The sequence below is a fragment of the Staurois parvus genome, unplaced genomic scaffold (assembly GCF_062004578.1).
Source record: "Staurois parvus isolate SC_StPar_1 unplaced genomic scaffold, SC_StPar_1.0 ptg000011l, whole genome shotgun sequence".
Classification (NCBI taxonomy): domain Eukaryota; kingdom Metazoa; phylum Chordata; class Amphibia; order Anura; family Ranidae; genus Staurois; species Staurois parvus.
In genome coordinates, this window is record NW_028317807.1 from 2,028,895 (window position 1) to 2,054,298 (window position 25,404).

The 25,404-nt window shown below is 37.5% G+C and overlaps 1 protein-coding gene across 2 annotated transcripts in view; it reads right to left on the reverse strand.

Annotated features, from left to right (window-relative positions):
- Nucleotides 1-25,404, reverse strand: part of GULP1 (GULP PTB domain containing engulfment adaptor 1) — a 639,668-nt gene that overhangs the window by 426,259 nt on the left and 188,005 nt on the right. For both annotated transcript variants that reach the window (XM_089670051.1, XM_089670042.1), the window contains one exon: nt 14,991-15,246. The gene's annotated coding sequence lies outside the window, so the exon portion shown is untranslated. The remainder of the gene's footprint in view (nt 1-14,990; nt 15,247-25,404) is intronic.

The following is a 25,404-nucleotide window of genomic DNA, read 5'->3' on the forward strand; positions in this document are numbered from 1 at the left end:
ATTTAACTCTATATGGGTAGATTGAAGGGTCCTTCCCTTTAGATAAATGCAGATATCCTCTATGGGTTAGCTATCCCTGCAGGGATTCATCCCTCCTTCAGCTGTGATAAACCACCTATTTATCCTTTTTAGACGTTTCTCCGCATGTAAAAGGAAAATAATGACATAGTGCTTTATCCTTTAAAACATTTTTATTCCCACCATCCGGGTAATGCACTCACATTTAAAATCATCAAAAATTGCGCTCTTAAATCATAAAACCTTTTGCCGGCCGCCCCGTCATGTACTTGCCGTCTGCCGAATGATCCAATTCCTTCCGAGTGACGTCGTAGCCCCACCTAGCTACGACATCACTCGGAAGGAATCGGATCCTTCGGCAGACGGCAAGCACATGACTCGGCGGCCGGCAAAAGGTTTTATGATTTTTTTTTTGTTATTTAGGAGCGCAATTTACACAGGAGCCAATTAACCTACCAGCATGTCTTTGGAGTGTGGGAGGAAACTGGAGTAACTGTAGGGAATCCACGAAGGCACAGGGAGAACATGCAAACTCCGGGTAGATGGTGCCATGGTTGGGATTCAAACCGATGACCCCAGTACTGCGAGGCGGAAGTGCTAACCATATGGCCACTGTGCTACCCAAAGGATGCTTCGTATATGCAATACTTGGCCTGTTGTTCCTCCTCCTGAACCCCCTTCCTACTTCCTTTTAATCGCGGGAGGATTTTTTTTCTTTTTGCCTTCCCTTTCTACACTATACTCCTTATTGGCTACAATAGCTTTATTAACATGTTGCCAAGGCCTGAGCTCTAGCCTTCTGCCCACCAGGCCTCTGACTAACAGTTGAGTGATTTGTGTTCCATTTAAATTGCAATCATTGTAAAATATATATGTAAACTAATAAAATCTACTCCATAATTTCCAATTGCCTGCAATTTTGCCAAACTATTGTTTTCTCTCACCACAGTTATTGCTATGTCAGCTTTCTGTTGTTATATTCTCACAGCCTCATACCTACTGTATATAGCTGTCTGCCAGCTGGCCTTGTATTGAATTAACTCTCCTTTAAATGTCTTCTATGTGTGCCTTAATGTATTATCATTTTTAGAAAAAATTCTAATAAAAATACATTAAAAGATTAAAATACACAGGATTAAAAGTGAAAAACGACTTAAATGTTACTTAGTCTTTGGTTCTTTGCAGCATAAGTTGGATTCTAAATAAGTGACTGCCCCTCACACATCTACAGTGAAGACCTACACCTGTGTCTTGTCTCAATAGCAGCATTGCTATGACATAGCGGCCATAGGCTATACTGACACAACAGGAAACAAGAACATGCGACACACCCAGAATAAATAGAATGTGACTTGATGCAGCCAGTGATGTGCCTCCATCCCTTCATTAATATATCCATATAACCAATGTATTTGTTCTGGGACTTTGAATGTGGCACAACACACACAACCAATGAATAACTAGTTTCCAACATTGTTGTTTAATAAATGAATAAATAAACTTCTCATTGCATACAAAAAGAGGATAAAATGGTAACAAGCTGGTTTGTAATGAATCCATATTAATACATTTCATACATAATTAAATATACTGTTGACCATATACAATCCAGACGTCAATACATGAATACACTAAAATTGTATCTAAAAACTCGACGCGTTTCATGACTCTTTGTTCACGTCTTCAAGAGTAGATGTATGTATAATATCTGTAAGATAAAACATCAAGTATGTAGCATACCTAATGATACCTCCTAATACATAGAGTAATTCCAATCTCAGGTGCCACCGGAGGGACTCTAATACTTACATATCAACTAACAATAGATATGACAGTATTTCAAAATGGTGATCACTAGGGGAGTCTCACCCAGGAGACCTGGAAGTATGACTTAGCGAGAACCAACATGGGTGGACAGTCCATGATGGCACCCAAAATAGTTGCTATAGAAATAAGTATGCATTATAAGTATGAATAATAAAATCAAAATGGGTGATAAGCAACAAAAATAACGTGCAATGCTGGCTGCAGTTAAGCAGTGAACAGAGGAAACATATAGTGAGTATGTGAAGGTGCAGAAAACTACACCTAGTGGTTTAAGGAATGGAAAGGCACCTACGTTTCAAAGTCCAGTTCACAGAAAAAAGAATGTGTCAGTAAAAAGAAATAGACCACCAACCACCCAGAACTGAATATAGAAACAAAATATAGGCAGCCAAAGCATGAACCACCACAAGTAAAGAACCCTCATTGTAATGCTAAATAGATATTTGAGTCAAAATAGGTGATAAACAACAACAAAAAAAAACAACACTGTCTGCACTCTAGCAGTAATTAAAGAAAATGTATGGTGAGTCTGTGAAAGGTACGAAAAACTGCACCTGGTGTCAAAGGACCTGATCCCCTTGGCAATGTCTATTGAGACAAAATGTAAGTTGGAGCTGGGTGGAGATGAGTGCTGACGTCACCCATGTCTGGCTGAAGCTGGCACCAACTGCATTTATGACTTACATGCTCATTTGTCTTTGAAGTTTGTAAGAGTTTTTTTAATGTATTTTAATAAATCATTTGTACGTTATCACATTATCTGGAGTATTATCCTTTTTGACCAAGTACACGGCGGATCACAATAATGGAGGAAGAGAGGAGATAAACCTAAGTCTGTGACACCTCTTTTCCATCTAGGATGTTACAAGCAAGATATGTTCAGCATCATGTTCTGTTAGACCACTTATTATCTGAAGTGTAACTTTTTGGTAAGGAGCAGAGTTTTTTGTGGTGGTGGTAGTGGTCACGAGAGTCTCTATTTCACTAAACACGTGGAGGATTAATGTGGACACAGCTGTTCACCCTAATCAGAATTTTCTCATCAAAAGACCTTTTCATTGTTTGGTGTTTCATGCATTTTGACTTAATAATATTATTGATAGGAGCACATTTACACTATAAGTGACTCACTATTAATATATTTTTTTATCAAAGGCTCAACAACAACTGGATATCAATTATTGAGTATTTGTATTGGTATTTTTTGAGTGCAGCTATTGTTTCACTGTTTCTTTTATGGTTCACAATTTGTTTGGATTTTTTTGACAATCAGCACAGTTACATCATTTTCACACCGCTAATATACTGTTTTTGAAATATCAGCCGATAGTTATACTAAACAAAGCTCATATGTTTGTCATCATTGAAACACTATTTAAATACCATTTTAATCCAGGCAAATGCAAAAAACACCAATTCATAAAGTTATGTGTTTATAAAAAAAATCCTGAAGCATACTTTTAAGAGTAAACAACTATGTTTGACTTGGTATCAGCCTCTGGCAATCCCCTTTTTCCCAAAGCTCAGGCAAGGGGAGAGAGAACCTAGAAAAATCAGTCAGCTGAACTGCAATGTTAACGTGCTTTCAAGAAGTATGTTGGCAGATGGAGACAACAGATTGACAAAGAGATAAGTCCATCAGCGTGGTGATTTTTCTTTCCTGTAGAATTACCAGTTAGGGGCAAGGATAAGACCTAGTTATATACTTAAATACTTTAGAGAAAAGTCATGTCTCCAGACTAGCAGTGCTGTGTAATGCTCAGGAATGAATGAGCAGAAATGCAAATACATTGGCAGGTAAAACAGCTCATATATATATATATATATATATATATATTATTGGATGGATTATTACTTACAAGAAGTGATAATTCTTGGATGGCCAGAAAGCCTTGTGAATTATGTTATTCTTCTACACCCATGGCATTTTATGAATGTCATAAAGCAAAAGACTTCAGCATTTGAAATTATCTTTGGTTAAACAATTATATTTTTAAGAAATTACATGTCTCATTTATAACACTTTCTTTCACCTGACTGAATCTCATTATGGGGATAATTTATAGTTCAGCATTAGCTAAAAAAATTGTCAGTTACAAATCAGAATAAAACAAAATCTGGGATATCAGTAATCTCCTCTGGCAGCATGAGAGTGAAGCTCAACTTAAAATAAACCCAAAATGGTTAGCACTGTGAATCAAATTAAACATGTAGAGTGGACGTTTTACCCAGTGAAAACTACTTCATTGTAAATACATTTAAGAAATTATGATTAATGGAGGAAATTAATCTGAATGTCTATGAGAGGTTAAAGGAGAATTTTGCACAAATGTCGATGGAAAGTAAATTAGAACCACAAAGCCTTCTTTTGTCGCAGCATTTCCACAGCCTACTCAGTTGGTGGACACAACACTCTTTAATTACCCTGTCCTAATTTCTAAGTGGTGGTAATTTTGTCTTCCTTTCTACCCTTCAAAAGAAACATAATAACCCATTTGTTGAACACTATCATTTTCTTCAAATCAAACATTTTTCTTTTTTTTTCTTTTTGCTACTCAATATTTATCTTCTCAACCCCCAATACCATCAATTTTTGTATCTGTTTGTAAAAAAACCCTAGGGATTGGGGTCTAACTTCTACCTTGAATTGTTGCTTTCTATCTCCTACACTTCTAATTTACCCCACATGTCAAAATGGTAGTCTGACTGTAAATATACAATTTTCACCTCAGGACTGGGACTTTATAATTGAAAACCTTTGTAAATGTACGAGGTCCCTAATAATCAGGGAAACTGCTATTACATTAGTCACACAGTGATATTATACACCTACCTTTCTTCACAATATGTTCTCAACCTTACCCAATACATGTTTTAGAGGGTGTAAATGTCCTGGTACTTTGGTTATGTGATAAAGTGACACCTATTTGGCGGAAAATTACAACGTTCTCTCGACTTTTACTGGTCAACTCTTACTTTCAATAACAGCTAATCATCTTTTATTTGCCCTGTTCTCAAATGTATCTAATTATACTAAAGAAAATTATACACATACTCTATTATGTTGATGGAATGCATCTATCATGCAATACATGACTCTATGCCCTGTTTTTCTAAAAATGGGATATTTGGATTTCCAAATTTTCCCAGTTTTATGAGTAATTTGTTATATGATCTATCATCATTACCTATTATTCTATGTTAGCTGTTTTTTTTTTTTAATCCTCTTCTCCTATGGATCCCATTTATACACATATTGATGGATGACATTAATGTAAGATGTTATGTGATGTTTCATCATAATTTGTTGTACTCTCCATGTCATTGTTGGTTACTGTTTGTACTTTGTACAATTCTTTGGTATGCACTTCTCTTTTCAATAAAAAGTTTGTATACAAATTTAGAAGCACAAAAACTGTCAAGAATGCAGGTTCTCCTGTATGCTGTGAAAGGTTGACAATTATGAAAATGATTGTATTATGAACCAATATGAACCAACATGACCCAATGGGATAAATGTATGGTGTTTGTATGTATACATTGTACGTGTAAACTATACATGCAACTTTTATGCAGGTTCGTGCTGCCAGCGAGATCTTGCATTAAAACAATATGAACATGTACACAGGACCTAACACTGCCAGAGGTGCTCACAGCAGTCACTCTTTGTACCTATTATTTGAATTATTTTTTAAAAGAAAACTGTTGCTGCAGTTGCTTAACTCCCCCTTCCCCTGGCAGTGTTATAGTTTGTGCCAATCAATGCCACTGGCGCTACTACTAGACACCTTATTGGCATATAAATGTGGCAAAAAATAAAATGGCATGTGAAAAATGTACGGTATATATTCATGAATACACTTCACCTGCACTCTTCTTGTGTGGTTATTTAAAACTAAAATCTTTTTAGGCAAGGCTTTTTTAAACTGGACAGAAAACAGTTACTGTACATAATACAAAATTGTCCCTAATTACAATTACCAACAAAAAAAGAATTTACTTACACAGTACATGTGTGTGTGCATATGCTTGTGGAAAGCTGTGCATACATTTATTTACTAACATTTGGCACCAATTTCCATAGTGAAATATTCCTAAATTAAAACATGCAAAACACCGACTTACCTTTTTAAGCATACCTTGAATTATTAGTATAATTTTAGAATGCAAAAAACGTGGCATCTTGGGTAACATTTGTTTTATGGGACTGTAGGTAGCATGATTTATTCTTTAACAAATAAAAGACCACAACTTTTATTCTTTGGTACTAACTTGGCCGTGGCCATTTTATTATTGGTATAAATGTAATTATCATGTTTTATAATAACTCTTTATTTGTACATATTAACTTAATAATACTATTTAAAAAAAAAAAATCTTAAATTAATACTACTCAATACCAGCTTAGCCACTACGACTTAAGCTGTACATATTAAAACAACACTTATCAACCATACTTAACTACTTATCCATCTTGTTTCAAATAAACACAGTTATGCAATCATCCTCCTCTGAAAAAAGGTGACTTACCAATGATAATTGGTTGTGCCCAAAAAAAAGGGGCGGGTGGGAGGTGAGCACCACAGAGATGCCTCCCAGGTTTCTGTTTTTATTGTTATCGGAACCCCCCTTTTATAGCCCTCTTCTTCAACCCATTGGTCAATTTTCCTTCCAGGAATGTCCAGGTGTAGTGGGGGGGGGGGGGGCTAAAAACTCCCATGTTCTAGAAGCTTCCCCATTATATTAATATACAATGGGGGCTTTAAACTTTAGTTTTTTTTTCCACCTCGCACCAATGGGGGGGACTAAAAACCCTGCTTACCTTCTAGAATTTTCCCCACTGTATAAATACAGCGGGGGGACTTGAAAAGTTTTCCCCTGCCACAGTCCCATAAGAAAAGGGGGGCCCCTATTAAATCTCCCTTTTCTTTTCCTATTCTACAGCTATACAAATAGTGATTCATTTCTATAAATGTTAAAGCAGTGTATCCTGTAGCTTTTGGACATCAAACTATATTTCTGATTGTTCTAAAAGCCCTTGAAAAAATATATAAAACAGAGTGCTATCTAACGATTATGACTGCAAACTTTCCTTTTCTTTCTGCAAACTAATGCAAACAGGTAAAAAAAAATATGCATGTATTATTTTGTTCACTAGAAGCCTAGAAAGCATTGCACCCACGATCATCAGATCGTGAGTGCCATGCAGGACTCCTGCAGACCTGTCAATGTACATGTGTGCTTGTTCCTCATACAGGAAAGCACATACACACTGACAGGGAGAGAGAATGAACTATCACAGTGCACACCTCAACTCATTGCGAACTATAAGCTGACAGCCACAAAGGCTGTCGGGACTTGTAGTTTTGCATTCACAGCATTCTCTTAATGAACAATATGGCCGAGTGGCGAAGCTGTGTTTTTCTTTTTAAATAGTGACAGCAAGCGGGAGGGGTCCCCTCCCCTGCTAGCTGTCACTCTATGCAGTGGAGATGGCAGTGGCCCTGGCAGTGGGTCATGTTACATGTTACACCCAAAACACAGGTGGAACATGTAACATGTTCCCGAAGGTGCACTTATCCTTTAACTTGCAATTTCAAAGAATTTGCTCTTGAAAAAAAAAAACACTACTACTGTTTTAAGGTAAACATTGCATACAAAAATTCAACATATCTGTTCTGTGAGAAAACAAAATACTTTCCTATAAGAGGGTTTAATGTACTGAATGTGAAGTGGTTAACTAGCAAAAATTCTTATTGAGATTAAGAACCCTGCAAATTGTTTTGTTGCCTACTTTTAGCATAAAAAGAATGATGTAGGCCATTACTTTCAGGCAAAGTTTTTTTTTTTATTTCCTAACTTGAGAGACATAGTGGAATTTGGTTGATGCTGGCATCACATTTGCATATTTGTATAAAGCACAGATTACTTTGTTTTCTTTCTCAAATGATGGAAGTATAAATGAGAGTTTGGCAGAGACATGTCCTCCCATCTCAGAAAGTTTGGAATTATGACAGAAGACACTGCTTTTGTTGCTGGTTTTGACAATGACTTTGTTACCATGACATTCATTGACACTAAGCAGAAAATAATGTGCACAGGGTGAAGTAGAAAAGAATGCTCTTGCTGTTTCTATAAACGCACATCGAAGCAATGGCATGTTTGGTAGCAAAAGTCAGCCACCTGGCCAAGTCTCAGCATGCACTGCCAGTCACTGATATTTAGTGGTGAGTGTGATTTTTAGTTTAACAAAAAAAAAAAAAACAGTTGGTGGGGAAAAAAGCTACACAAGACTTTCCTGCTTATTAAGATGATGATACATTCTGATTTTATGTTAAGCTCAGTGTATTAATAATTATTGTATATTTCTATATCACTGATTCTGTTTAGTTGAGAATTGCAGGAACAATAAAAACTACTGGGAGTGAAACAAACAATAACCAGTAATGCTCTAGCACAGTGGTCGGCAAGCCACGGCTCGCGAGCCACATGCGGCTCTTTACACACTTTAATGCGGCTCTTCTGTGTGTCGGGCGCCTGCTCCCCTCCCTCCTCTCGGGCGGCCGCCCCAAAAGTCAGGACTCTGCAGCTAGCCCAGCAATGGGCAAACTACGGCCCGCGGGCCGTATACGGTCCGGCGGACCTTTTGATCCGGCCCGCGGAGCGTGGCAAACATTGGCTGTCAGGATGTAGGCGGGGCAGCGTGACGAACTCCTCTCCTCTCACAGTCCGCCCTGAAGACCGGAACGGCGCGGGAACACGGTGGAGCAAAGGTAAGTGAATTGACACAATATGGGGAATGAATTACTATAGGGGGGGTGAATTACTATATGGGGGATGAATTACTATATGGGGGATGAATTACTATGGGGGATGAATTACTATATGGGGGATTAATTACTATTGGGGATGAATTACTATATGGGGGATGAATTACTATGGGGGATGAATTACTATATGGGGGATGAATTACTATGGGGGATGAATTACTATATGGGGGATGTATTTTCAGTTTTAAAAATGTGGCTCTCAAAATAAATTTCAATTGTGGTTTTGGCGAGATTTGGCTCAGTTGAAAAAAAAGGTTGCCCACCACTGCTCTAGCATGTAAGCTAGTTCTGGTCTATAAAGGTTTATCAAGTGTGTCTGGTTTCAATGATAGCAATCCCAAAAGTAAATTCAACCTCACATTTTGAAGTCAGAGCAACAAGTTATATTGGATACTTCTAAGAAAAGCAATCTCAAGCAGTTCCAGTGGCTTCAGTAGTTTGCACTGGCACACATAGACTGATCATGGAATTCTAACTTAATGCTGATATTCTGTGCCTGTTTCAGGTAGGTGGCTCAACCAGAGATACCTAGGCACCGCTATATATCTCTCAGTACCTTCTTCCTTAAATCACTTCAGCACAAAAGTAATTATTTTTATTTTATGCACTCGTGTAAAAATCTGCATTTTTGGTTATAAAATTACTTAAAAATTACTTAACCCCCCCAGAACATATATAATACAATATTATAATATAATATACAGTATTTTCTGAAAGCAGAGAACCTGTATTATAAAAAGACAGACATTGCTATTTTTTTATATTTTTCAGAAAATACAGTATATCATAAAATGAATTTTAGCGCAAACACACAATACGATACTCAATTGTTTGGTAAAATATTATAGATAGTTGCACTGAGGAAATGGATACCAAAATATGTCAAGTTTTAAAGTAGCACATGCCCTGACATCGCAAAAAACTAAGGTACCTAAATTTTCCATAGGTGTTGCTTTAAATGATAAGTTCTTTTGTCAACTTTTGGGAACATGTTACATGTGTCACCTGTTTTTAGGGAGGAACACGTAACATGTCGCCATAGCTGCAGCCACTGCCTGACCCGTCGCCTTTCCTGTGATAGCAGTATAGGAAGAAGTTCCCCGTAGCAGCTGTCACTTTTTAAAAACAGCACAGCCGTGAGGGGCTTCGCCCACATGGCCGTGTCATTTATTCACCTGTCCTGTGAGTGAATAAACTACAAGTCCCAACAGCCTTAGTGGCTGTCGGTTTGTAGTTCTCCATGTACTACCATGGCGCTGGGGAGCGTTGATTTTTCCTGTCAGTATATCTGCTAGCCCATACATCCCATACAGGCAAGCAAATATACTGACAGGTCTGCTGGAGACCTGCATGATACCAAGGATCTGCTGATTACTGGTGCAATGCTTCACTGGCTCATGCAACAAAAAATAATAAATGCACATTTTGTTTCCTGCAAAAAAATGTGCCTTAATTATCTTTAGTCAAAAGGTGAACTTATTGTTTAAAAGCCCTTACAGCTCATCACTTTAGAGTTAACTGTGAGCTCAGGTGCTAAAAATATTGTTCTCATTCCACCTTTACTGTACAGCAATACCTCAGATGTGGTACAGTCGAAGTTTACATACATGTGTGCACCCTATGCACAGTTTTGCATTTGCGGATATCAGGGGTTACTTGTAAATCTTTTTCCAACACATTTATGATCTTTAATTTTTTTAACCTTATTGCTATCACAAGGGGTTAACAAACCCCCATGTGATGGTATTGGGCAAGTGACAGGTACTTTTTATGGGGGCATTGGGGTCCAATAGATCCCACTGTTTTTCCTGCCCTTTAAATCATCTAATAGTGCAGAGATTGCTCAGTTACGTGCTTCTCTGGCTGTATCAGCCAGTGAATGATGACTCTAAAACCAGAAGTGATGAAATCATCACCGATTCCGGTTTCATTCCTAGCAGAAGAAATTGTGAAATGAATGTTCCTCTGTCTCCTCCCATTTGCCATTCTGAAACCTTCCAATGTGGTCCTGGGCTCCTGGTAAGAGCAGGAGAGCCCAAGAACTATGCAATTGGTAGCTATACAGCCACCAGATTACTTCCACTTTAGGAAAATGGGCACAAGGTGATGGCTGCTACGTTATCTATTAGCCTGTGCTTAACCATTCACACATTGGACATACATAGTACATCCAAAGAACTGAACTGGTTAAAGCGGAGTTACACTCGAAAGTGGAAGCTCTGCTTATTTGCCTCCTCCCCCCCTCCATTCCCATATTTGGCACCTTTTGGGGGGGAGCGGGTACCTGGTTTTGACAGGTACCTGCTCCCACTTCGGCCCCCTCCTCTCTCCCGCGGTCTCCTTGGAACTTTCACAGGTCCCAGGAGATTGCCTGACCAATCAGGAGGCACAGCACGACTCGCGAAGGCGCAGTGGGCACCAGGCTGTGAAGCCGCAAACTGTCACAGCCAGGTGCCCACAGTTGAGATGCTGGTGTCGCACACACTTTTGTATTTTTGTTGACTAAGGAAGCTGAAGGGGTGTTAGGGGAGCCCTGGCAAGGTTAGTATCATCAAAAAACACAACAATGTATTAAAAATATTAACAACCTTCGGATTCATGTAAAGCAGTAGAGACCTGTCATTAGACAGCTTAAATCACAACCTGTAATAGTGTGATCAAAACATTGCTATGAATATATAGAAAATGATTATCTTTAAGGGAGAATCCAATTAAACACTAATTACATTTCAAATAGCTACATGATTTTTCTTTAAAAATAAAATATGTGATTGTAGCATTCCACATCTGTGTTTAATTTTCTATGTTTTCATCTTTGGGCAGCCGTGTTTTCTTATTCAGCACATGACAGCTAACTAAACAGCACAAACACTTGCTGCTATGTTTTGTGTCACATGAGACTGATGGGCTAAATTCACATCAGTCTCCTGCGTTTGTTTTATTTAAATGCTGAGAAATTGATGTGGGAAGTATCAACAAACATTACACTTTGCAGAACACTGTCTGCTACGTTTAAATGTACCCATGTAGATGTGTGTTTGCATGCATTTAGATGCATGCTGAGTATCTTATCTGTACTTGGACCCACAGATTTTATTTTCCCTAAAAGCAAGTAAAGTGTATGCAGGTTAATGCACAGTTTGAGTTATACCATTTAAATGTATTACATGCATTTATATTTATAATTAGAAATGTCCTATAATTATGTATCCCTCTGCCTGTTTGACTGAGGCTATAGGCACACATAAACCAGTGTAAACCAACTTAGACTACCACTGTACTTCATCCTTTACATTTAAAATGTAGAGGGAAACACAGACAAATGTTGCTCCTTGAAGTCAGACTTTTAGAGGTACACCATGAGGTGAACAAAATTAAAATTGCATATACCAAATAGTTTTAAAAACGCCTATACAATATGAATACATATGCCGCCACCCAAAACACCCAGGATAAGACACCCACTAACTGTAAGCTTTATATCTGGTGGTGGATCACAAGATGTTGTTTCTGAGTTCACACAAATCAAAACTTGTGGAAGAGCCAGTCAGTTTCATGATTAGTGATCTGTAATTTGGTGAGTTGCACCTTTTTTAATAACGTTTGCATTTTTGTTCTATTAGAGAGTCTCCCTAGCATCCTCTCTTGCTCAAGAAACTGCTTGCCCATTTGCTACATTAGCCAGTCAGGAGTGAAGTTCATGATACTTCCACCAATAAATACTTAGTGCACAGGCTGTTATTTCATATGTTGTGTACGGGAAAAAGAAAGCAAAGCTTAAGAGGTATCTAAGTCTGCAAGAGGTAATGGCTCTGGCCAGGATACTAAAACGTACAGTTCTTCAGATCCCAGAAAGCAAACCACTGATGCCTTCAAGATCAGACATCTTAGCCAACTTGCCTGCTTGAAGTAAGTCGGACTCATGGCCACTATTACCTAGAGAGATGAATACGAGATAGTTACACCTTTGGACCTTTGCTACAAAAACTAAAACAGCAAAATGACCATACAGATGCTTTCCTGTCCAGCTTCTAACTTCCTATCTGATAGGACATATAGTGTGGGATCCCAAAAACACGCAGGACTAACCTATAGTCATTGAAAGGCTGACCTTAAAAAAAATTAATGGGACCTCGATAAGCCATAATTTACTGATGCCAATTGCTTATGCCTCAAAAGATACACAAACACCACTATCATTTTCATCACCACTATCCAAAACCAACATTAACTTTTAAAGCAGAGTTCTGGCCCCCAGCCCCCACCCTCCCCCCAAAAAAGTAAACGTCAGCAGCTACAAATACTGTAGCTGTTGACTTTTAATACCAGGGCACTTACTGTCCAGGAATCCAGTGGTGTCCTCATCCCAGGCTGATTGTTCAATCGGCTGTCAGGCTAAGGGAAGCCGGCAATGAAGCCTTCCGGCTTCACAGCCAGTTTCCTGCTGCACATGTGCAAAGTGCACTGTACTTTGTGAATGGGCCACAGTCCTCTGGGACCTGTGAAGTGTCCTTGAGGGCTGCAGGGGGGTGGGGTTGGGGGTGAACTTCCAGCTCAAAACCAGATACCTGCTACCCACCCCAAAAGGTGCAAAATGTGGCAGTGGAGGGGGGGAGGAGGCAGAAAAGTGGAGCATCCACTTTAAGCATGAAATACACTCTATTGTCCATCCTCCCCTTTAGAATTGCCATCAACTCCATCCAAACCTACTGTCCAAGGGAGTCACTGTGCATTCTAGCTCAAGAATAGTGAAAATGTCAATTATTTTATCTGATAAAAATTATCTAAATATATCTGCATTTCTGTGTAAAATAAATAATTTTTGAAGGTTCATACACCATCATCACTTGCTGCTATTATTGCTGGCTTCTACCATCCTACCACCCCAAAGTATAAATACAAATTTTCTGGCTGTAGGGTTCATATTTCTATTTTTCACTAAAGTTTTAATGACTGATATTATTATACTTGGCATCCTGGTACAATTTCACATGGAATCACTAATGTTTATAATTTAATTTCTGTAATTGTTAATGCTGGACTTTCTCAAACCTGCAGGGCTCCAGTGAGGAAATTTGCAAGGTCTGCATCCCTTTACACATGATTTCCCTTTGGGATTATCTCACCAAAAATGACATTTTTGTTGCAGGGCATACCACACATTTGGCTTGTACCTCAGTCCAGACTTCTGCCAAAATCAGTAAGCCAATCACTCAAGCAGGAAACTACATATTCAAGAGGTGTTCTGTACACCATCTGTGTACTAAACACCTCCAGGTAGCAATATTGCATTGCATTTTACAGAAAATTGCAGTGCTGCAGATTGAAAAAGAAAGGCAATTTTAAATAACATTCAATTATAATATGAATTGAGGCTCAACTGTATACACTATAATATTTTTTTTTTTCATTTGTCATATTTTTCCCATGAAAGTGCAGTTACCCTTTAAAGATCAATAATTTATCTAATTTTCAATTGCAAGAAAGACATATAAGTCTACATCAGAAAAGTCTGTCATTTTCCCTGACAAGCACTATGAATGAGTTTGAGGTATACAAGGACCTGAACCCCTTTTTGAAGAATGCCAGTTTTGCAGTATACCTGATGTTAAAGACCCTAGGATGCCTACATCTGCTAATTGCGATTTTTTTGTGGGAGGGTGAGGGCATAGATTTTAATGTTTTACTGTACTACAAAGACATTTTGTATTTAGTCAGAAAATGAGAAATAAGAAATTGCATTCTAAAGATTATAAAGAACTGGCCCCCAGGAACTCCCAGCATCAAGTAAAGCATGTATATCCACCAAGTTACAGATGTTCTGTAAATAATAAGGGTATTTTATCTCAGTAGCACCTCTACAGTAAACTCTTCCCAGGGAGTGCGCACAGGCAGGGAATGCAGGACGATGTTTATAAACGACCACCCGCTCCTGCACTGCTCCCGTCCAGCCGTTTATATACATGGGCCAGAAGGGAAGTGGTTAACAGGTCAACATTTATTGTGTTTGCATCCACTCTGGATACCCAGACTTTTGCAATGTAACTCCCACTGTCAGAAACTCACTACCCATTTGAAAAAGAAAGAAAACATCTCTGGTTGAATTAAAATCAGATTATAAAAAACACTGGTTCATTACTGCATTTAAATGTGAATAAGTACCCTTTTAACAAACAGTTATTAGTAACAGAAACTACAAATTAATTTCTAGAATTGCTTTGTAAAAAGACAAAATAGCAATCAACAAAAATGTCAACATTATATCAAAATAACTTTCACAGAAACTTTACAGTAAAAATCAAAATGTGTACTCACCGAAGATACACTACAGATTCCTTTTAGGAAATCAGAAGTAATGGAACATGTGTCCCGTGGTGGAAAGTGAAATTTTCTTCTGATGGTAATTGATTATCTCTCTTGACTCTTGATAGGTAATGACTTCACACCATGTTCAGTTCCTTGTTCCCACTGTCCAAATTTTCTTGCAGAAATTCTGTACTGCTTGTCCCCTCTATTCTCTCGATAGAAATGATTCCACATGTAATTATAGGTAAGCATCCAAGTATCATTCCTGCAGTTTTAAAGATACAGTGTTCATTAGATGGGCATTCCTACCAAGCAAACATCATCATAAACAGTTAAAATAAATAAACTGCACTTTATACCTGTTTTTCTCAGCTTAAGACTTATCCCTGACATGTAAAATTTGAATGTTTTTCTTATTATGTAGAAATACAATGAATGTGCCCTAATTATTCATATGCATTCATACAGCGAAGTAACTATAAGCTGAAATGGTGTACCGTTTATATTCATACCATTTAAAATTGAACTCCAGATCTGATCTTTGCTGCATACTTAACTGGTCCAGCTTGGACAAATGTAAACATACATATCTCATACATGACGACAGGACCACCAATAAGGGCAGAGCACCAGCCCTCTTGTATGGGGTCCAGGTCCCATAAATTCAACAGGTGGTAAAGAAAGACGGGGGTGCAACTACTGGAGCCAATCTCTCTGTAGCCCCTCTATTGCACAGTTGGATTCTCTTCCTCTCTCTACCACCAGCTTTCAACTGCTGCAGGGGAAGCCACAAAGGGATTGTTTCCAGTATTTGCACTCTCTCCTCGCCAATCTAGACCCCCATCCTCCATAATCTGACTTCCGTTACAGCAGTTCTGATCCCCCTGTGTGCCTTCCCTCTTGCAGTGCTTCCAGCATCTCCTTTCCTTCCCACTAGCTGTCAGCTGGTGTGGGACACAGGGGGATCAGTGTCAGGATGGAGAGTGGGGGGGAGGCAGTAAACATGTCATGTTTACTGGCCCATTCTTTTCCTGAATGAAAACAGTGAATGGTCAGTACCAATTGCTCCTGTGTTCATTCATAAGTGAAGCTAGTAAACTGTGATTTCTATGCTTCACTTGAATGAACAGAAAGCCTCTGTACCTTGTGCCTCCTGTTCATTTATTCAGCAGTGCAGCTGAGGCTGCAGAGAAAGGGAATAAGACTCTGTGTCCTCAATCACTTTCTATGTCTCAAAAGTGATTGAGGTGTTTAGACCACTGATATTTCACCAAAGCCCTCCCCCCACCTTCCCCACTGGGCTGTTTAACGAATGTAAGAAACATTATCAAATGAATATTGTAAAAGAAAATAGTTAAAAAAAACTTAAGGAATTATTTTCACAGGCACTCTGGCCATATGAATGAGTGGTTTGTTCATGCAGCTCAAGCTGCCCGTTAGGTGCAGTTTTCATGCATTCCAACATGTTGTGTGTAGTCCAGCCCATTCATTTCAATGGGCTGCCCTACACTCAAGAAACATGGAAAAAACTTGCCACACAGTACCACACAATGCTGCGGCACCATGCTGTTTGGTGCTCATGAAAACAGGTCCATTTGCAGATGCATGGGGGTGCCGTTAACAAATAAGTCTGCTAAAAAGTCACATCTTTCTTTGTATGTTGGAAAAGCACATTATTTTGAAAGCATACTCAACATGCATAGATAGGAAATTATGATTACTCTATGGGGACACAGTAGCTATACAAACACAGCCAAAGGACCTAATTTGACAGGTGTGCAGGTTTGGGTGAGTGGCCCCCAATACACACTGTGTTTGGGGTCATACACCTGCACCCACATGCCTGTGGTGGACCAAGTAGGCTGTATTTCTAACAGCAGTCCTACCTGGGGAAATTGACAATCACTATAGTAGTCAGCGCAATCATATCACTATCTCAATCTATATTGGTAATGGTACTTAATAATCCAATATAATATATATATATATTTATTTATATATATATATATATATATATATATATATATATATATATACATTTTTTTTTTAAAGCTGAACCCCAGACACAGAAACATTCCCAAATAGCCACAAATTATTTAAATCCAATTGTGTGCAGCAAATACCTTTACCAAAACATAAAATATCTTGTAATAGTAGCAGTGGCATCATTATTGTGCTGTGCATAGCCTCTGCAGAGCTGTGGGTGGAACCCAGCAGACCCCGCCCACTACAGGCTGACTACAGAAAACTATAGGAGGAGGCGGAGACAAGACCAGTCACCCTGAACAAAGCCAGAGAGCAGCAAGGACTGGTCTTTGTTTCTTGAAGCTCCTGCACAGAAAAAAAGTTTCTTACTGGATTACTGCACAGATCTAGAAGAAATACACAAAGAACACCACGATTCATGCAATTGTGTTTAGATATTTGCTTATCCTGGAGTTCAGCTTTAAATTATTCAGGTATTCAGTCCAATACTCTCAAGGGTTATAGATGATGCTGTTTAAGAACCTCTTCTTACCTAAATTACCATCTAAATGTGAAATTAACAGTAGGTAGAAAGTAAATTGGAAGTTTTTATACAAGTGTATATATTCATTAAATGCTTTTTTTAAATCCACGGATGCTACAAGTTTAGCATTTCTACTTCAAAAGTTATATATAAAATGCGACTGTGACATTTATCCAAAATTGCATGGAGTACTTCAAATGTAAACCTTAAGAAGAAAAACAATTTAATGGATGTTCCAGTATTAATGAATTTGAGCTTGTTCAGAAGTTCATAGCACACTTCACTGTGAATGACTCTATACATTTTTATTTTACTGCTTTTCCGCAGCTCTGCTGACCAGTCCAAAGGTGACTGAAAATAAACATGTGTTTAATTATGTTCTGTCTCCCAAATTGATGGTTAGCACTGCAAAACTGCTGAATAAGCACCGAATATAAAAGCAGTATCTCTACAGCAATTAACCTTCAGTAATGTCATGTCAGATTTTAAATTTCAAGCTCTGGAGATAGAAGCCATCTCCTAGTTATGTATTCACTGTAGTTTCTTCAGCTTATTTAGAGCAAAATTACCCCCTATATAAAGGAGATGGTATGTTTTTTTTTTTTTTGCATTATTGAGATGGATAGGTTTTAACCAGAATAATCTGTGACTAATGTAATAGTATGCATACAAACTCATATTCAGAGTTGGGGAGTAACTGCAAAGTGGATATTACACACTGAGGCATGTGTTCGTGAGATATATCAGCACTTGGGAAAGGTGGGCTGTAACCTAGAAAATCTTAGTATAATAAATTATAAATCCACAGGCTGTCCCTTTACTTGTAGAACTTATAAATGTGCCTTCAAACCTACTCACTAGTATGGCTTTGGTAAAGGAAAATACAATTATTTTCTCTCCTAATTGGAATCTAATTAAGATTTAAAGTGACAGTAATTGATATCCTTACTCACTAAAAATAAGCCATACACATCCACTACTAAATAACTCTGTAATTGATTTCTTGTTAAATTGTTTCTGTGTTTTTCTATCTTTGTCGTCACATCCTCCATAAGCTCCAAAACCTTACCCCCCCCCATTCCATTTCCATACGTTTGAAATGAACAGTGCACTTTAGTGTATTGCTCTATATGCATATTATAAATTACATAGTCCATAGTCCCTAGTCAATCTTGGGAGCGAGCAAAGCTACATACAGTAGGACCATGGAGAATGTAGCCATACTCTAATAGGAACTTGGTTCATAGCAGGAAAAAAGTACATTTGGGGATTTGGAGGAGGCTGGGAACAATAAAAGGTAATTTTTCTAAAATTAAGAATATTCACTTTAATGTATTTAAATTTTTATTTTTTTTTTGCAATACATTATTTCCCAGCCATACTGGCTGGGAAACTGACATTGGGTCAGCAACAAGAAGGGGAGGACAGAAAGCTTGTGTCCACTCTGCTCCCTCCCCTCTACCCACTATGCTTGTCCTGGGCCTGCAGATGGGCAAGTGGAGCCTGGAACACATGGTGAGGTGGGCGCCCATTACCAGGGGGTATGAAAGCAATTCAGAGCCCCCAGAGACACCAAACTGCTTTCATCCAACAGGCGGCAGTTTGCTTATCAGATTTACACAAAATCCCTATGGTTGCAGCTGTGTGTAAAACTCCCTTCTATGTCATGTGGACCTAGTAGTGAAAAAGTGAAATACTGGGTCTTATTCACAGATAATCATTTTTGTTTTCTTAAGGCATTAACAGAAATGTAAATGTTTGGCTTGCTATCACTGTCTTACTATTCAAGAATGGAGAGGAGCAATCTGACCTATTGAAACATAGTGGTTTCTTTCTTTATTATGGTCAGGACTAAAACAATTTTTTCTGGGAATACTGTGTCCTGCATTTGTAAAACAAAAGATAGCATGTGTGTGTATATGCAGTATACTGTATATGTGTAAATATACGCGCGCACACACACAGAAAGAGAGAGAGTGTGTATGAAAAACATATAAAAATATACAGTTGCAAAAATTAATACAAATGACCCAAATCCATTTTAATTACCCCAAAAAAGAACAGTAAAAGTTGCCTCAATAAATATTTATGTACATTAAAAAAGGGGGGGATTGATGTACTGTTGCTGTGCTTATACTGGTCTGTAAAAAGTTACATACAGTATACAGCTAATAAGGGGTATTATGATGATTGTACCAAATCCGTATTGCAAGTCCTCCTTAAGGGGTTGATTTACTAAAGGAGGGAATTTTCATTTTAAATTTGATCTTCAAAAGAATATCCAATCATATACAAGGAAAAAAAAATAATTACTTGCATGTGACTGGATGAAGTGAACACAGCTTCCTCACATTTACCAAGCTAGGTAAAAATTCTCTAAAAAGTAAAATTTCTCTTGTAAAGTGAACATGCTCTCATCCTTTAATAAATGAACCCCACGGGGTTAACCTTGTATAAGAAGAGTGTTTACAGAAAGCATTTACAAAGCATTTTCAAAGCTCCGGCAAATGTTGTGCATCTTTCTTAAACCGTTAAAGTACTAATAGTTCCAATTTGGGTATGTTAAACACAGATATTAATGGAAGAACCTTCCTCATTTGGCTTTTAGTAAATTTCAAGTGGGGCTGGCCTGATAAAGCCTGCTAGCTGCCCTGTTTAGCATACATATTTTACTACAGTGTTCTGGCTCTTTTTCATTACACTATTTAGGTCAAATATTGCTCTTTTTATATAGCCTGAAAAGTCACCTTCTTTAAAAAACCTACAAGGAAGCATTTTGACTTCTCCTATTACCCTATCACAATAAATAAGGGTATAGTTCACTGCCTCACATACAGGATTTTTGCAGCATCAGTAATTTTACTGATTTCTTTTTTAACCAGGGGAAATTGGTTGAGAAACTTTGTCATTGCACAAGAAAGAACTGCAGAAGGACAATGTCATATTAGATCAAATGTCAGGATTTTGCTAAATTTTTATCAGGAAACAGTCTAATTTTGAAAGTTTCAGCCCAGGTTTTGTTTTATACATTTTATTTCGTTAGACACCAGCGGATTTTCATTTTGGCTACATACAACCTAAAAAAAGGAAACCTAATAGTCTCTTACTCATGTGTGCTGGGTTTTTTTCATTCAGGTGTTCCTTTCTCAGATTTATATTTAAGACAACATTAAAATGGAACTGGATACCACAAACCAAAAATGCTATATAGTTTATTTTTAATATTCAAAACAAACTCTTCCATCCATCTATGTCTCAATGCTTTATTTTGCTGAGAAATTATTTTGAAAAATACTTCCTGACATTTCTGGAAGTGGCCATCTTGAGTAAGGGCAAATGAGTCATATAGCAGTTACTTCTTGGAATCTATCTGTTCTTAGCTCAAGCATTGGCTGAGCTGAGAACTCTCCCTCTCCTCCTGAAGACTCCTGGGATGTAAGAAATCATTTTCCTAGGCATGGAAACCAAGAAGTAATGAAGGAATGCAAAAAAAGGTTAAAAATAAGTAAATATGATATACTTCCTTATACATTTACTAATGCTGGTAGAATAATGATTATAAATAGTCCATGTTGATTGAGAGAGTGAAGTTCAATTTTAAGAAAAATTAAGATTTTTTATGGTCAATAGATTAGGGTAGAGTTAAGAACAAAGAGTAACTCAAATTAAGCTCCAGTCTCAAGGGTTAGGTGATGTTCTAAAGTTATTATTTTTTATTGGTATTATTATTATACATGCAGTTTGCATAGCGCTTTACGAAATGGAAGGGGACCATGCAATTTTTACCCCTCAACGTTAACATTTATGGTTCACTGCCCTGTGTTTTCAGTTATTTTGTTGATGCAAATGTCCCTGAGAAAGACCCTCTCAGCCTTCTGCTCATGCATACAGTTCCTTTTCATATGTATTATCAAAACAAATGCTACACTTTCCCTTTTCACACTCCTCCAGCTATCGGTGCCAAAAATTGCATTTTAATGTTCAAATTTGAAACGCAATCTTTAAAATCATATTTTTATTTATATTACTTTGTCTCTAGTGACATGAGCTCTATATTTGCAGACACCAATTTTCACATTCAGTATGCAGTGTTAAAGGAAATATATTAAAATAAGTTCAATATCCACTGCAGGACTTCATCAGCACCACCCCCTGACTCAAAATCATTATTTTTATTTACATTTCATAAAACACTTCTAAATAAAAAATCATAAAAAACTGTATGAATTTTTTTAATAGAAGCACAAAATAGTGAACGCATTGCATTTTACATATAGTCCACCCACAATTGTTCTATTTACCCTTACCAACAGGTCTACAGAGCTTATGTTCTTAACTGGGAATATTGTGGCTTGGAAAGGAGGAGGACTGGCTCCAACTTTAAATGACTGAATGAGAGGTGAAGGAAATACCTACTAATTAAATATACAAAGGCATAAGACATTACAAGGCACCAATATTCAGTTAGGTATACCCTGCTACATACTGCTGCCACAAGACTAAAGTAGTATATCTATATATATTAACAAGTGGGAGGCACATTTGCAAACTGTTGCAATTCCTACACCGTTCACCTGATTTGGATGTAAATACCTTCAAATTAAAGCTGACAGTCTGCAGTTAAAGCACATCTTGTTTGTTTCATTTCAAATCCATTGTGGTGGTGTATAGAGCCAAAAATGTTAGAATTGTGTCGATGTCCCAATATTTATGGACCTGACTGTACATATTGAAAAATAGAATGCTTTACTCATCTTGGAAAAAATAAGAGACATTTCTTGCCAGTGAACAATATTAATGATATTGCTTGTTATTTCAAATTTTAGAAGGTGATGACAAATGCATTTTGGAGTCTGTCTATCCTAATTTTGGTTTAACAACAGTGTATGATTTTTTTTTTCACCAGTGCAATCAATTAAAACATTTTTAAAAATTGATTTGCTATATTTTTATACAGAAATACAGAACTATCTATCAGACTTTCCACTGGAAGTCATTGTGGTTGTGCCGGAACTACAAGGCAAAAACTTTCATCGCAGTTGCGGTGCAATGTTTCCACACACACAAAAAAAAAAAAAATCAAAACAAAAAAACCCACAATAGATTTTAAATTATAATCATTCAATTGATCAGCAGATTGCACAGCTTAATTCTGCTCTATGCAGTGGCCACCCATCTAAAGGGATGTTTTACTTAATTTAATCCTGAGGAACAGCAGTATAGTGCCTGAAAACAGCCTTAGGCTCAGTTTACACTCTTGCGACTTACTGTAGGATCCAACTTGTGAGATCCAGAGTCGCAGGACATGTGAAATGCCATGTATCTTTATGAGAGCCGGTCCAATTGACACTGTTGAAGTCACTGCAACTTCAGAAAATGTTCCCGCACTACTTTGATCTGACTTTGATGCAGCTTCAGTGCCAGAGAGTGGAACAGTCTTATCAAAGTCACTTCAAAGTCAGACTCTAAAGTTGCCCTGAAAATTGCACAACTTTGGAGTTAGCTAGTGTGAACTGAGCCATAAAGATCAAGCCCAAACATGACAAAGAGCAAAAATGATTGATGCTGAGCAAAATAATAGCTGTGAGGAAGTCCCAATGACAGTATGGATGAGAAGAAGAGGGGCTTGGTGATAACTGAAGTAATTCAAACAGGAAATGAATGTGGACTCAAGATAACTGATGCAGCTTCAAATGTTTATATTGTGGAGATGCAAATTTTCAGGATATTCAGAGCAATCAATTTCAACAAAGGAGAGGACTAACTACAAGACAGACATAGAAGACAAAGCCTATTCTGATACGTCTCTCCTATGTGTAAAAAATCTGTATTTTTTGCTAGAAAATTACTTAGAACCCCCAAACATTTTATTTTTTTCTAGAGGCCCTAGACAATAAAATAGTGGATGTTGCAATTTTTTTTATGTCAAATGGTATTTGTACAGTGGTTTTTCAAATGCAATTAAAAAAAAAACGCTTTATTAAATTTTAATGCACAATATATAACCGATTTTTGGTAAAATATAAAAGATGATGTTATGCCAAGTAAATAGATACCTAACATGCCACGCTTTAACATTGTGCAAGCTTGTAGAATGGTGACAAACTATGATACCTAAAAATCTCCATAGGCGACAATTTTTACAGGTTACTAGTTTAGAATTACAAAGGAGGTCTAGAGCTAGAATTATTGCTCTTGCTATAACGTTTGGGGCAATACCTCACATGTGTGGTGTTAACACCGCTTCCGTATGTGTGTGAGCTACGTACAAGCTCACCTTTTCTCGTGAGCATGGGGGACAGGGGCACTTTACATTTTTGATTTATATATTATTATCAACTTTTTAATTTTTTTGTATTTTTACACTGTCCCTTTATTTATGTTTTTTTTATCACATTTATTGCTATCACAAGAGATTAAAATATTCCTTGTGACAGCAATAAGCATGACAGGTCCTCTTTACCAAGAGATCTCGGGTATATTATAACCAAATCTCTTCTCTGACCTTAGAAGCATCTGATCAAACCAAGATTGGTTTGACCAGATGTTTCCTAAGCCAAAAATGGCTTGTTTACATTCTGGAGAAACTTGAAGTGACAACATACTTGTTACTTTTGGTTTCTTATACCACAGAGATCACCTGGGAAGATCTGATACACATTTAGCTCTATAGTAAGCTGGCTGAACTGCTGGCTTCAGTTGTGGACTCCCTGGTGGTATTGGAGAACCCAGAGGGAGTTGGGAGAGGGGGGACTGTAAAAGCAATCCAGCGGCTAATTAGCCACTAGGATTGCTTTTACATGAAGGAACACTGCCAGCTCTAAACAAAAGATACTGGGATGACGCCTGCAGCTGCAGGCATCATCCCAGAATAACTACTGGGCATATCGTGACATATCAATACATCTTGAGGCTGAAGTGGTGAAACTTGGTGTACAGATAAACCCATTGCCAGTAATTGGCAGTTATTACTTATTAATGTCTTGCAACAATAATATACCCTATACCAACAGAGTCATTTTTACTTGTTTGTGTTTGCAGATCCTTCTACAAAAAAGCAAATTTGGAGAGATCTCAGATTCCTTATAGCAGTTATGTTACAATGTGTGCTTGTTATCAAGCCAAACTCATTTGTGAGTCTAAATAGCTATATTACAATTATGAGTCAATTGCATGAAATATTAAATTAGTGGAAAGTCCTACAGTTAAATGTGTAGGCAGCTACTAATTATTCCAACAAGCAAGATTACATCCCACTCTATATTTGAACAATGCCTTATTGAAAATCTCTGAAAGATACAAAATATGGTGTAACATAATTTGCATGTGTGACATGAAGGGCTAATCTGTCTAATAATAATGCAAGACATGGTGTGTGCATCTCTCAGAACCTATTGTAAAAAAAAAAAGAAAACATATAGTTTACACATATTATTTCCCATCTCATCCACACTGTGCAAAGTCAACAATGATACCAATGCATAGATCTTGATCTTCCTCTATATGGTTGCAAAGTCTGGCTACATACACAAATGTGTGATGTGCTCTTTATATGCCAAATGTGTGCTGTGCTCTTTATATGCTAAAGCTGCTTTTTTTACAACAGCACACAGATATCAGACACACTGCATACACTGTAGGGTGTCATTCTAATTCTAAGTATTTTATTTTCCTATTACCAATGAGACTGTAGATACAAGATGTGGGTTTATCATAATCTTAATTAAATAATAACTTCAGGCACTTAAGCTTAGACTGCAAATGTACCCAGTGTATGGGCATTACATTTTTTACAGATTTCTAAAGCTGAACTTCAGGGAAAATACACATCTTCTCTTGCAGTGGATCTACCTGTGCAATACAGGGGTTAAATGCTTATTTACATCTTTGGGACCAGGAAAAGCAGTTGGTGGT